The following is a 13,754-nucleotide window of genomic DNA, read 5'->3' on the forward strand; positions in this document are numbered from 1 at the left end:
AATCTATAGCATTTTAAAAAGTCCCAAATGTACACAGAAAAAAAGTCCCATAAAATCTAACTTGAGGAAAACTCAAGTTTTACTTGTATACATAATTTTAAATATTTACCAAATATATTTATTATGTTTATAATTATAAATGAAAATATTTAAAATTGGTAAATCTAATAAGTCAACTTGTTTACATTGAGCATTATATTTATTATCAATTTAGGAAAAGTATTTTTTATAAACTTTAAACAGATACTTACTTATATACATAAATTTTTTTTTAAATACAAACAAAATTACAATACAATTTTCAAAACTCAGCTGTAATGAATAAAAGGCTAAAAGAGTTTAGTAATGCCAATCTGGTGAAAAGCCTTCAAGATACCAATATACCCATAATACTGACATGGTTTTCCCTAATATTTCAGAATTACATTGTGACATAAAAGGGGACTTTAACTGATGCAAATAAGCAAGACACATAAATAAATGTGGTAGAGTAATAGAAACCTAAAAAATGCAACAATATTCCAATTATAGGGGGTGGGGTCACGTGGGTGGGGTATTGTTGTTGGTGTGCTGCCTTAATATTGATACATGCATGTACTTTAACCTTATATTTTTTATTTTATATTTGGAAACCCCTTTTGGAAGATCTGGTAGATGGGCTGGAAGTTTTTGAAAGTGAGCTAGGTCATTAATTTTGCAATGCAAAAGGTTACCTACAGCTAGATTCCATTCATAGGGCAGAGTTGTTTCTTGGGTTCATGACCTTAATGCCCTTGCAGCTTGGCACTCTCTTATTTTGGTCAATGATACTTAATAATGTCTAATCCAACATTAGCATATTAGACAGTATCATTTTTTTAATATCTGATGAAAATAAAAACACAGCAAACAAGATGTCGACTAAGAAATCGCTCCCCGGTGAGACAGTGGTATGAAAGAAAATATTTGTGTCCTGATGGTCTGTACATTTGCTAATATTACAATAAATTGTATTAAAATATCCAAGATAATGGGAAAGACTTCATAAGAATGATTTACTTGTGTCTAATTCATTATGATTTAATTCAGCAAATAAAATATGTTTAAACTAAACCCAAGAGAAGCATTAGACCTTACTGTTATTTTGGGATCTGCAACACTTGACCTGAGATTTTGTGACACTTGAACTACTGATGTCATATAACAATCTCTTCCTTTGTGGCATCAAATATTTTCTTTTGTGATTTCAAAATTTTACAGGAACTTCTGTTACATGTATGTCCAGTAATGGTGGACAAATAGCAATGAGGTGTATAGACTATTGTCTCTAATTTAAATTCTCTGCACATCATGAAATAGAATTGACGTTGTGTATATATACATGATAAATATCCATTTAATATGTGAGGAAAATCAATGCTTTGGAAGACTAAGTCCTTCTTTATTAATGTATAAAAATGTCAAAATATCTTAAAATTCTTAAACATTTAACAAGAGTAATTCCATCAATAATTTTAAGGTTAATATTTAGACTATAAACAAAGAAACAAGTTTTAACTGTTACAATAATCTTGAAATGGTTTACAACTGCACTGACTGCATGACTAAGACTAAAATATCAAATCGATTGGAATGTTGTTAAATTGGCTTTATGATCCCGTTTTATGGACCAACAAAATTTGTACATCAATATAAACAACCTGTAACGTTTTTCGTTTATTACATGCATCACTTGGTTTTATGATCATGATATAATTGGATTAATTACTTAGCCGCATTAACTGTTATAAAGTAATCCCTTTCAATCTATGATTATCACCTTCAATCAGATTGTACTTGTTAACCGTCAAATCAATCATGTTAATCAGCTGGTGCCCTTTTGCTAAGTTTATACAGGTGTCTAGGTTGACCTTAGCTTTGGTTGACCTTAGCTCCGGGCTCCGGGCTCCGGGCTCCGGGCTCCGGGCTCCTGTAATATAGCTCTTGTAGAATATTTCTTTGTTCAGAGTCATTTAACCATATTATAATTGAGATAATAGAGTAGTATAAAAGAGAGAAATAGTTGTAGATACGATATACGAGAGGAGACGATTCTGTGTACGAGAGGTGTATACTTACGATATATGATTTACCACCGTATTGTTGAGCCTGCAGTTTAGATGTTGTAAATTTATATTACTGTTACATGTAGTTTGGATTTTGAATAATACAGTATTGAACTTTTAATCGACTTTGTGTTTATGTTAACTTGCAAGACTTCGTTCAGACTACACCAGGATCCATTTATTTATTTATGTGACCAGGATTCCCTTAAACACGCTACCAGAGATTTTTAGGGTAACCCTGTTAAAGAGTATACTTGGCATTTGTCGTCCGTGGACGTGTGAAACGTAGACACCAAACAACAAAGCACAAACACAAGAATACACACTTTAGTTTAAGTCCTCATACTTAGACTACAGTTGCATCACGGCAAAATAACCAACGAAACTACTTATTCGTCACATTGGTGGCAGCGGTGGGATTTACTGTGTGTGACTTCAACGAACTTGCTAGAGATTACACAATGGAAACACCAAGAAGAACAACAATGACATCAACTCAGGCTCCAACGCTCTCTCAGGTAAGGCAGAATTGCTTTAGAAATCAAGTTTCCCCAGCAGATTTTGGGTTAGGTAGTTCGCCTGTCACTGGACGCACTCTTAATGATATTCATTCGGAGACTATGCCAGAGGTCCGGTATCGCCGGTACATCGGGCACTGTTACCCAAGAAAAAATCATTATAGAGTTATCCAGGAGAGGAGCAATACGGAAAAAGACGGAGGAATTGGTTGGAAGAAATTTTGGCAAATATGGGTTATTTTGCTTACACTCAGTAGCGGCCTCGTCGCATCAGCATGGATTTATTTTCCTAACAACCGGGTTGTACAGAAGTCTCAGGAATATGTTATGACTGGACTTATAGTTATAATAGGACTATTAATTTGCACAATTGTTCTAAAATTAATATGGAATTTCGTTCTTAATGGTCAGGAAACAGACAACGCTCCACAAACATAGTCCGAGAAGAGACGAAGACCTGATGACATTCGTAGAAAGTATATTTATAGGACTCCAGCTCACACCATAATGGATGAAAGCGATACGCCCTATGACTCAGATGAAGTGCCCTCTTACTCCTGTCCTAGTCCTAAAAGCCCTGTTTTTAACGGGCAAAGGAACACGGAAATGGAGTTATCCGGGTACGAATCGGAAAACATGGGCACATCGACAAAACAAATTCAATCGCCAGATTTTCATAATCGAGCAAATGAATTAACTACGGATATGCCGAAAACCAGGTGTTTTCGTGTAAGAAATACTCGACCAGCAAACGAATACCCTTTCCGTAGAACGTTTTCCGGAGTTAGCGATGACGTCTGGAATGAATTTATCCAATACTTTGAGAATGTATCCGAGCTAAATGTTTGGAATAATGAAAAGGCACGTAGGGTACTACTTAGTACTTTAAGAGGACAAGCTGAGACGTTTGCATACGGGATGCCATTAATTATTCAAAGTGATTTTGAACACCTGAAACGGAAGATGGGAGAGAGATTTGGACATACGGCGATGAAAGAAAGGTATGTGACAGAGGCAACACTGAGAAAAAGAAAACCGGAAGAATCTTTGAGAGACTTTGGTCAAGCCATAGAGGATTTGTACCGTAGAGCGTATCCGGGCAATCCTGAGATTGCAGAGGAGAACTCTATTAAAGCGTTCCTTGACAAGTGCGGACTATCAGAGGATTTTCGACTTGCTGTCAAGCGAACCAGACCTAATACCCTGCAGGAGGCGGTAATTAATGCAATGCAGGAAGAATGCTTAAGAGTTGGAGAAAAGGATCTCGCAAAGCATTTAAAACCAGTTCAGCGGCCGATATTTGAAGTTGAAGACTGGGATAGTGATGAAGATGTACATGTAACTAAAGAAGCAGAAGGAACGAGAGAAAATGTCGACAGAAATAATGTTCCTGATAATTACCCACGGAATAACGGTATAGAGTCCCGAGTGCGATTCTATAACCGTGATAGATGGCGTGAAAGAGGCAGATCTCCGATGTTTAAAAATCGTCCACCAGAATTTCCGGAACCGAGAAGGAGGCCGTAAACATTCTCGAGAGACAGATTTACGCAGAGGAGATCGACACCAGAGGCCAGGTGTCGGTCACCCGGGCATGGACGGCCTAATGAAAAGGGAAAAAACACAATGAAACGACAGGAGACGATAGTGAATAAATCAAGTGACTTTATGAACAGTTTTTATTTATTGTGTAAACTATCATGTTGTTTTATGCAGAAGTTTTCTGTTTTTGTTTATAGTAGAAATTTTAACTTTATTTGGTGCACGAGACCCTAAACATATTGTTATGGTGTCACGGAGCCCTTTAAAGGTACACGTTGGTGCACGAGACCCTAAACCTATTGTTATGGTGTCACGGAGCCCTTTAATCAATGATTATAACTACATAAAAAAAAAAGTGTAGACTTAAATAAATCATTGTCAGCACTTGTTAGAAAATATATATATATTTTTTTTATGTTATGTGTTTTCATAGGTGCTTATGTTTTTTTACATAGATTTTAATTTTGTTCTCAAAAATTATTTTAAAGTCGTTATGAAAATTTGGAACCTGTGACCCTACTTTTTGCTTGGTGTCAATTGGAACAATTTTCATTTTTAAGTTAATCTTGAATCCCAAGGTTTTTTTCCATATTCCAGTGATAGTGAGGATATCACTAAGATGAGTTATTTTTAATGTTTTATTATTTGTTTTAAGGTGCCAAAACTGAACAGTGGAAGTTCAGGGCTAAGAGGGGGGCTGTGTAACGTTTTTCGTTTATTACATGCATCACTTGGTTTTATGATCATGATATAATTGGATTAATTACTTAGCCGCATTAACTGTTATAAAGTAATCCCTTTCAATCTATGATTATCACCTTCAATCAGATTGTACTTGTTAACCGTCAAATCAATCATGTTAATCAGCTGGTGCCCTTTTGCTAAGTTTATACAGGTGTCTAGGTTGACCTTAGCTTTGGTTGACCTTAGCTCCGGGCTCCGGGCTCCGGGCTCCGGGCTCCGGGCTCCTGTAATATAGCTCTTGTAGAATATTTCTTTGTTCAGAGTCATTTAACCATATTATAATTGAGATAATAGAGTAGTATAAAAGAGAGAAATAGTTGTAGATACGATATACGAGAGGAGACGATTCTGTGTACGAGAGGTGTATACTTACGATATATGATTTACCACCGTATTGTTGAGCCTGCAGTTTAGATGTTGTAAATTTATATTACTGTTACATGTAGTTTGGATTTTGAATAATACAGTATTGAACTTTTAATCGACTTTGTGTTTATGTTAACTTGCAAGACTTCGTTCAGACTACACCAGGATCCATTTATTTATTTATGTGACCAGGATTCCCTTAAACACGCTACCAGAGATTTTTAGGGTAACCCTGTTAAAGAGTATACTTGGCATTTGTCGTCCGTGGACGTGTGAAACGTAGACACCAAACAACAAAGCACAAACACAAGAATACACACTTTAGTTTAAGTCCTCATACTTAGACTACAGTTGCATCACGGCAAAATAACCAACGAAACTACTTTTTCGTCACAAACCCATCAAATAGTACAAACATAACCTGATTTCAATAAACAAATTTTAAATGTATACCTAACTTACCTAACATGGTGACGATTACAAACAAAGTTATGATATTCCAAACACATTTACCTGAGAAAAATTATCCAGAATCAATATTTAAAACATTGTGTGCTAATGTTACAAGCTGCATAATAGTCCACTTATAAGCATGTCCAGTTCATGGAATGAAATAATTGTTACGAAATTCTGATTTTAAGATTAGAACTAAACACAGAGGACTATAATTATGTAATGAATCAGAAATCCTATTTTAATCAAATAATTGCCATCTATCATGCAAAACTTCTTTGTGCTTATTCATTTAAGTTGTGCTCCAATGAACTTCTTTTTTTATTATACGAGGTTAGGTTATTAAAATATTGTATCTTGATCATTTAAATATCTTCATGTAAATAGAAAACAATTATTCCGTGGGTGTTTACCTAGTGTGTTTACCTTTTCATAAGTATAACCTTTTTTGTTAAGACTTTCAATTTAGAGAATAGTCTTGATAATTTTCCCATAGTAATTTTATCAAAGCATTAAAATTCGGAAATAATTACATAGTTTTAACCAGTAAACATGGTAAATATGTCCGCTATATTTATTTACCGAAATTCATTGTGGTATTGTAAAAATGTTTGTTACTTGGAAGAAAGAAGATTTTATAGATACATATGATACAAATTGGGTCACTGTAATTACCCAATAGGCTAATACACCAGTCCTGATATTTCAAATACTTTATTCCTTTAGACAGGCCTGAATTGATCCCTGAGTACCTGTTTGTATGATTGACATTTGGCAATTGAATTCTGACCTTGAATAATTTTAGTTTGATTATTCCAAAGAAATTAAAGCAATAACTGAACTGAACTGAACCAGACTTTGCATTTTAATCCCCAAAAAGTTAAGCCTCTAAAGTGATGATAAGATGTACATTTTTAAGTGTACTAAATTCATAAAATTTGTTAATTTAATTGATTTCCTGTTGATTCAATCAATATCAAGAGAAGTGATTTATGATCCCAGCTTCACTTGCCATTTTTTACTTAATATTTATTTATGTGTTTTCCCTCCATTTTTTTTTTGTCTTAATATGCATGTCAGAAAGGTTTAATACATTGCATATACATATTTTTGCCTCTGAGCTTTTTAAAAGATCAATATCAAATGAATATTGAAAGGTTATCAAGATTTGTTGAAGTGTGATCTAATCTTTAGTTTGTATATAAATTAAGATCATCGAAGTGGGATCAAAATAGAATTTCACTCAAGATTATCAAATTTAAATATACTGTTGAATACTATCTTTTAATTTTAGATAAGATTTTTGGGACACAACTTACAGTGATGGCAAACAGAACTGTCTTATTCATAAACTTTGTCATTATTTACAGCCATTTTGAGAATTCAATACAGATGTAACCTAAATAATTCAGTCCCTCCCTGTAATCAATCTCTCCTACTTACGAGTTACTGAAGTTATTGTAGATCAGCCGAACATAACAATTGAATTATTTAGGCTATACAAAATAAAGCAAACAAGGGGAGATAATTCTAACTTATTTCAAATTTAGAAACACTGTTCTTTGATTATAAAGTTGTGCATAAACATGTATATATATCCAATGTATGCACCCTACAGTATGACATGTATAAACTTTAGGATCATGATATTTTTTTTCATTACATCATTTTCTAAAATTTGGTTCTCCATGTAACTGTGTCTTACTCTAGAATATTGTTATAGGTCATGGGTTCTCGGTAATTAGGGGAGACAATTTATGTTTTCCACAATATACCTATGGGAAAAAATTTTCAGACCTACTTTGTTGACTTCCAAGTCCTCTTTGAAGCCAAAAAGCACCAAATGATACAGTGTCTAGAAAGAAAACTTGTTATTTTGAATTGCTGTAAAAATGTCCAAACTAAGCTTTCATATAGTTTTTCTTTCGAAAAGTCTTTTATATTCATAAGAATGAAACATTATGTGAATTTTAACATTTCATATTCAGTAAGATATGTGTAAAATTGCAATATGTTTGTAGGAAGTTTCCATGGGGAGATAATATTTTTTTCTTTCAAAAAGTCTTTATTTAAAAGAATAATATTTTAGGTTATCTCCCCATGGAAACTTATCAATAGCATATTGTTATTTCACACATATTTTCCTGAATATATGATGTTTTATTTAAAACTGATATCTGTTTCTTATGAATATAGAATACTTTTAGAAAGAAAAATTATACATATTATATGAAAGCTTAGTTTGGACATTTTTATAGCAATTCAAAATAACAATTTCACCCTAAGCATGGTAATGACTATAATATACCTATACAAACTGATAAACTAATTTTGTCACAGCATCATTAACGTGGAGTTAAAGTCTTATATGATTGTAAGTATGTTTTATTTTATCACCTTGCACTTTCACTTTTTGACTGAACAATTTGTTCATTATTCTGTCAATCTGACCAGTTGAACAATTTGGTTTAATAAAACAAATTGCAATTTGGTAAAAATTTTGAATGAGTTGCAATTGGTGGATAGCAACACTAACAGTCAAGTCACTGTAAGAAATATACTAAGGGACTATAAAAATGCATCACTAAAGTTTTTTTTTGTATATTTGCAATTATTGTAAAATAAATGTATTAACCATTGTTTACATATTCATTGTCCTAACACAGTTTGCAATTTGAAAGTTGAATTATGCCATTTTTTAATGAATTAATCCTGTGGTCCAGCTAATACTAATTTAAACATTATGGGTGCTACATGTGTAGCAGGATCTTCTTACCCTTCCAAGGCACCTGAACTCACTCTGTTTTCGGGGGATTTGTGTTGCTTAGTTTTCTATTGTGTTTACTGTGTACTGTTGTTTCCTTGTAATAGTCTGTTTTAGTCATGGGGTTGTTGCTTTAATTTCGAGTTATGAGTTTGAATGTCCCTTCAATGTTTTAGCCTCTCCTTAAAGTATTGGTATGGTATAAAAAAAAATCATTTATGGTTTTCAATTTGCTTTAAAAACCATGCCACATCAATATTCTAGTGTGTCCAATAACCTCTACTCTTGTCAGTCCGGTATTTAATTTTTCTTTACATAAAGAAGTATGGCATGAATAGCAGTTACAAGAGGGTCAATCATGATTCAGTAAAAGAAAATCTTCAACAATATGTGTTGTGATTTTTAAGTCTGTCAGTATAAAAGCAATTTTCTGAAAATTTTATGATCAAATTTCATTTCTGTTTTAAGAGTGACACCAATAGTGATTTATTTTCATTTCATAGTATCTAAGTACATGTTACGATGTAATGATTAATTTTCTCTGTGTTTTACAATATACAGTCAGGGGACTTACTGAAATAAGTGATTTATAAAAATTTATAAATCACTTATTTGAGTAGCAAATTCAAAATTTTGTCACCAATTGGGATTTTGTATTTTTTTCAAAATTTTCAACACATAGGTTTAAATAACATCTTTTAATTAGTAAAATTATAAAATATGAACATTTTGCTTCTTTTTTAAAGTAGCAAGGTTTATGCCTTTGATTTAGTTGAAAAAATGCTATAATAATGGCTTTACATAATGAACTGATACTTTCTTAAAAGATTTTTCACAGTAGTAGAAGTAATTTTCCTGTGAAGTTCAAGGTTTCATCTTTCAGATCATGTAATAAAATTCTACTGTTTGCGATAAAAATTTCACTATTCAGGGGTGTTGAAATTAGTGGGGGTTATTAAAGAATGATACTTAAAGAAGTGATTTTTGGGAAGGAAATTGAGGTCTGATACTTAAACAAGTGATTTGTGTGTCATTATCCTAGATTCAGTACAAGGTCATCACCTGAAATGACCTGGTCATCCTAGACAACACAGATGTTGGTTCTGATAAGTTTAGAAACATAATTAGTCCCTGGACCATTAGTATTCTATATTTAAAGCTACACTAATACTAAATCACTTCTTCTAGTGATATGATTAATTTGTACTACTTAAATAGGTGATTATTAAAGAAAGACAACTCTAACTTCCAACCTTTATGGAAATAATGTTACTTGAATCAGTGATTTAGAAAATCACTTGTTTAAGTAAGTCCCCTGACGGATATATACGTAATTCAAAGAATCGTTTATGTATACACATGTATGTACGTAGATCCCTCCGTTCGAGAGCTGCGAGGGTACAGTGGAATCCGTGTATACTCCCTATCTGGATTAATGAAGATGAGCCACTAACGTATTTACAATGTTCAATATTTACAAGGACAATCTCCACCCAACACCAGGGAGTGTTAGGACACCGGGCAGAGTCTGTTATTATGGTGGAGGCAGCCGAAGTACTCGGAGAGAACCAACGGGCTGCTCAACAGGAACAGACAAACCGAAGAGATATCAACAGATTGATCTCCAGGTCAAAGTTGAGAGCAACTTTGACCAACCGAGGCCCCCATAGTACCCATTCTAGTTTAAACTCCGGTCTGGATACCAGAGATGTGTGTGAGAGGGTGAAAAACGCCCTTCTGATGTACTGATATTTTTAGCACCCCTGAGTGAGAATTGAACTCTGGACCTTGATTTATAACTCCTTATTTAAGTTCATGTAGATTAGGATTTGTATAGTGAGACCTTGATTTCAGTGATATAAAATAATTCAAAGCAACAGAGTTGTACTTTGTATAATTTAAGGGCATACGATACAGTTACAGAGAAGGTAATGACGTTGCTAACGTAATTGTTATTTTCGCGACGTCAAACTGTGACATATCGGGAAAAGATGCATTTTTCGACTGATTTTTATCATTCAAACTGATTTAATTTGAAAACGAGTTCATGGACCCCTATTTTTCAAAACGGCATTTTGTTTCATTTTGCAGGGAGATTATGTGACCCAAATTTTATAAAACTGTAAATAGAGGATTTTTTTTAATTTTGATAAACATGCAGTAAAAAATGACGTTTTTTCCTCAAATCATGAACATTTGATAAATATGAGTTATTTCAGAATAAAAAATTGCATATTTTTTTGGATATTTATGAAATACAGATATTACCGATTATTTAACAAAAACAATTTGTGTTTATCTTTTATAACAAAAAAGTTATGTCTTTCTTTCGAAAAAGAAATAACCGCCACAAATCTGAATTTCGAGCAAATATGCAAAATTTCAACCTAATTTTACTCAAAAAGTAGCACATGAAGGTATATTTTTTATAACATATTTGATTTAATCAGGTAAAAAATAGCCTATATGCAAATTTTCATGAACTTGTAAATACAGGATCAAAACTGTATCGTATGCCCTTAAAGGTGGGAGTTTAAGAGTTAGAAAAGGTTATGAAGGGTCGAGTTCGTCAACATGGGGCGAGTTGTCCTACACCCTATGTCGAGTGTATGTGGGCCGAATTTGCTATCGAGCGAGATGCTAACAAATCGTAAACATGTTAGAGGTTAAAGAAACAAAATATCGTCCATGGAGTTAGAGTTAGTCACATGTAAAATATCGTGAAAGAGCTGTCTTGACATGGAACATGTGGAAATGTCATGATGTGACAAGTGTCAGGATTTAGAAACTAAGAAAAAAATATTTACATTGTCTCCATATTTATGACATTTATCCGTTTAGCGGTCTCCCCTATAATATATTATCTACATATTAACGTACCTGAAGTCGATCATCTGTTTTTGCGTTAGAATATGTTAGTTTCGAATGAGTCGTTCGTCATGTCCATTGGTCTTTCAGCAGGTAATTCCCACTTGACCTCAATACCTAAAAATAAATAACAGGAAGTCCACAATTTGTTAAAAATAGACCAAGAAGAGATTTTCCGAAAGAAGGGAACATTAATTTTTTTAAAGAATTATCTATATCATTATACCTTTAATCGTTTATTCACATATATATATAATTGTTTGTATTTTACTACCATGTATAGGCTAGCAAATTGTTTATCCATTCGGTCATTACCATTTATTGTAGTCCGAGATTACAATCTCGGACTACATTTATTGTAAATGCGTTTGTGCCAATAAAATATTGTCTATTGTCTATCTATACAGTATATATAATAAAATGAGGGTGCTTTTTATATGGCCTTCCAAATACCGTTTCGATCCCTAACATCACTGAAGAGACATTTATTGTCGAAATCCGGATATGGTGTACTAAAGAAATATTGACACCGAATGTTTGTGGCACAACATCCTGTCCACAAGTTAACAAATTTTTTTTTTCTGTGACGTATTTAATTTATAATAAGATCCATTTTGTTACAACCTGTGATCAATTTTATTTGGCAATCGCCAATGGCAGTCAGCAGGGTTACAGCACATTTCAGTCAGTATGTAGCTAATGGTAATATCTTTGGTTAGCTTGCTTGTTAGCTGAACCGTGAAGTCATTGTTAGGCCAGGTAAACTTCCCTGCTTTTAAAGTAGCTTAGTCCTACAGAGAGGTAGATTTTTTATCTGTTGGGCTAGTCTACTATTAAAGGAGGGAAGTTTACCTTCACGGTTCAGCTAACAAGCAAGCTAGCTAACCAAAAGATATTACCATTAGCTACATACTGACTGAAATGTGCTGTAAAGAACATCAGTTGTTCGACCTGTTAGTCAAATGCGTTTTGTTTAAATATACTTTTTCACTCTTTTGGTCTTTTGGAAAATGTTGTTTGTGCTGTTTTTAGACCCTTCTACAACGAAATTTGTTTGACATGCACACGTATAAAAATTGCGGTTTTTATCCAACGCAGTCATAGGTTTGAACGTAGTTTTCAATTTAGACTCGTTTATACAGTATATATATATGGATAATCCGTAAAAGTTCGATTGACTCATCACACGATTTTGTTGAAATTAATTTGCTATCCAAACTGTGTTTATTCAATAGTTTATGTTATACTTTTTATAACTTGGATATGTTTTACATGGTTATAAATCAAATACAATAACTTGAGTCAAATCGGGGAACACGAATTTGACAGCTAGAACCCCTTTTATCGGATGGAAGCAATTTTGGTACTCCTCATTTCAAAATCATCGATCGTTTGAAGTTCGGTTCAAGCACACTGAAATCGAATTTGGCTAAAACTTCAAATTAAATAATCCGAACTTCCAATTGATAACAAATCAAATAAAGCTCAATTTATAAGATATATAAGTACCACAAACTCTCCAAAACCCACCAAAAGACTGATGCTATAGAATAATAGAACAGAAATTAAAACGGAGATTTGTTGGATCCCTGTAACATTCACGGTAGTAAAACATGATACTGAGACATATATATACCTATCATTATAGATATTAGAAGATGTAGTATGAGTACCAATAAGACAACTCTCCATCCAAGACAAAACTTGTTAAAGTAAACTATTATAGGTCTAAGTACGGTCTTCAACACGGAGCTTTGGCTCACACCGAACAGCAAGCTATAAATAGCCACACAATGACCAGTATAGAACAATTACAACGGGTAAACCAACGGTCTATTATGTCTGTCTGTTTTGATCACACATCGTTGCCAATATAATGGAATTTTATGTGACTGTCATACAAGTGAGAGGTTTAGCTAGCTACAAAACCAGGTTTAATCCAACATTTTCTAATTAAGAAAAATGACTGTACCGGTCAGTAATATGACTATTGTTGTCCATTCGATTAATGTGTTTCAGCTTTTGATTTGGCCATTTGCTAAAGGACTTTCCGTTTTGGATTTTTCTCAGAGTACAGTATTTTTTGTTATTTTACTTTTCAGAATATAGTATGTTATTCAAATAAACTTATCATAGATACTAGTATCAGGAATGCAATTGTGTATAGGTGTCAGACGCGCGTTTCGTCTACAAAAGACTCATCAGTGGTGCGAGAATAAAACTAGAGGCCTGTATCGCTCACCTTGGTATATGTGAATTAAACAAAGAAAGCAGACAGTTCATGACAAAATTGTGTTTAGGTGATAGTGATGTGTTTGTACATCTTACTTTACTGAACATTCTTGCTGCTTACAATTATCTCTATCTATAATGAACTTGTCCGTGTAGTTTCAGTGGAAAATGTTAGTAAAAATT

At 33.3% G+C, this 13,754-nt stretch overlaps 1 protein-coding gene across 11 annotated transcripts in view; it reads right to left on the reverse strand.

Annotated features, from left to right (window-relative positions):
* The window catches only part of LOC134716138 (uncharacterized), a 62,443-nt gene extending 50,977 nt beyond the window's left edge, over positions 1–11,466 (reverse strand). For 7 of the 11 annotated variants that reach the window (XR_010106838.1, XR_010106837.1, XR_010106836.1 and 4 more), the window contains exon 1: positions 11,352–11,466. The gene's annotated coding sequence lies outside the window, so the exon portion shown is untranslated. Of the gene's footprint in view, positions 1–5,716; positions 5,740–5,767; positions 5,899–11,179; positions 11,250–11,351 lie in introns of those variants that run through there. The other 4 variants (XM_063578964.1, XM_063578940.1, XM_063578948.1 and 1 more) reach the window with 4 other exon arrangements.
* Positions 11,467–13,754: the final 2,288 nt, after the last annotated feature.

Source organism: Mytilus trossulus, chromosome 1 (genome assembly GCF_036588685.1).
Source record: "Mytilus trossulus isolate FHL-02 chromosome 1, PNRI_Mtr1.1.1.hap1, whole genome shotgun sequence".
Lineage (NCBI taxonomy): Eukaryota > Metazoa > Mollusca > Bivalvia > Mytilida > Mytilidae > Mytilus > Mytilus trossulus.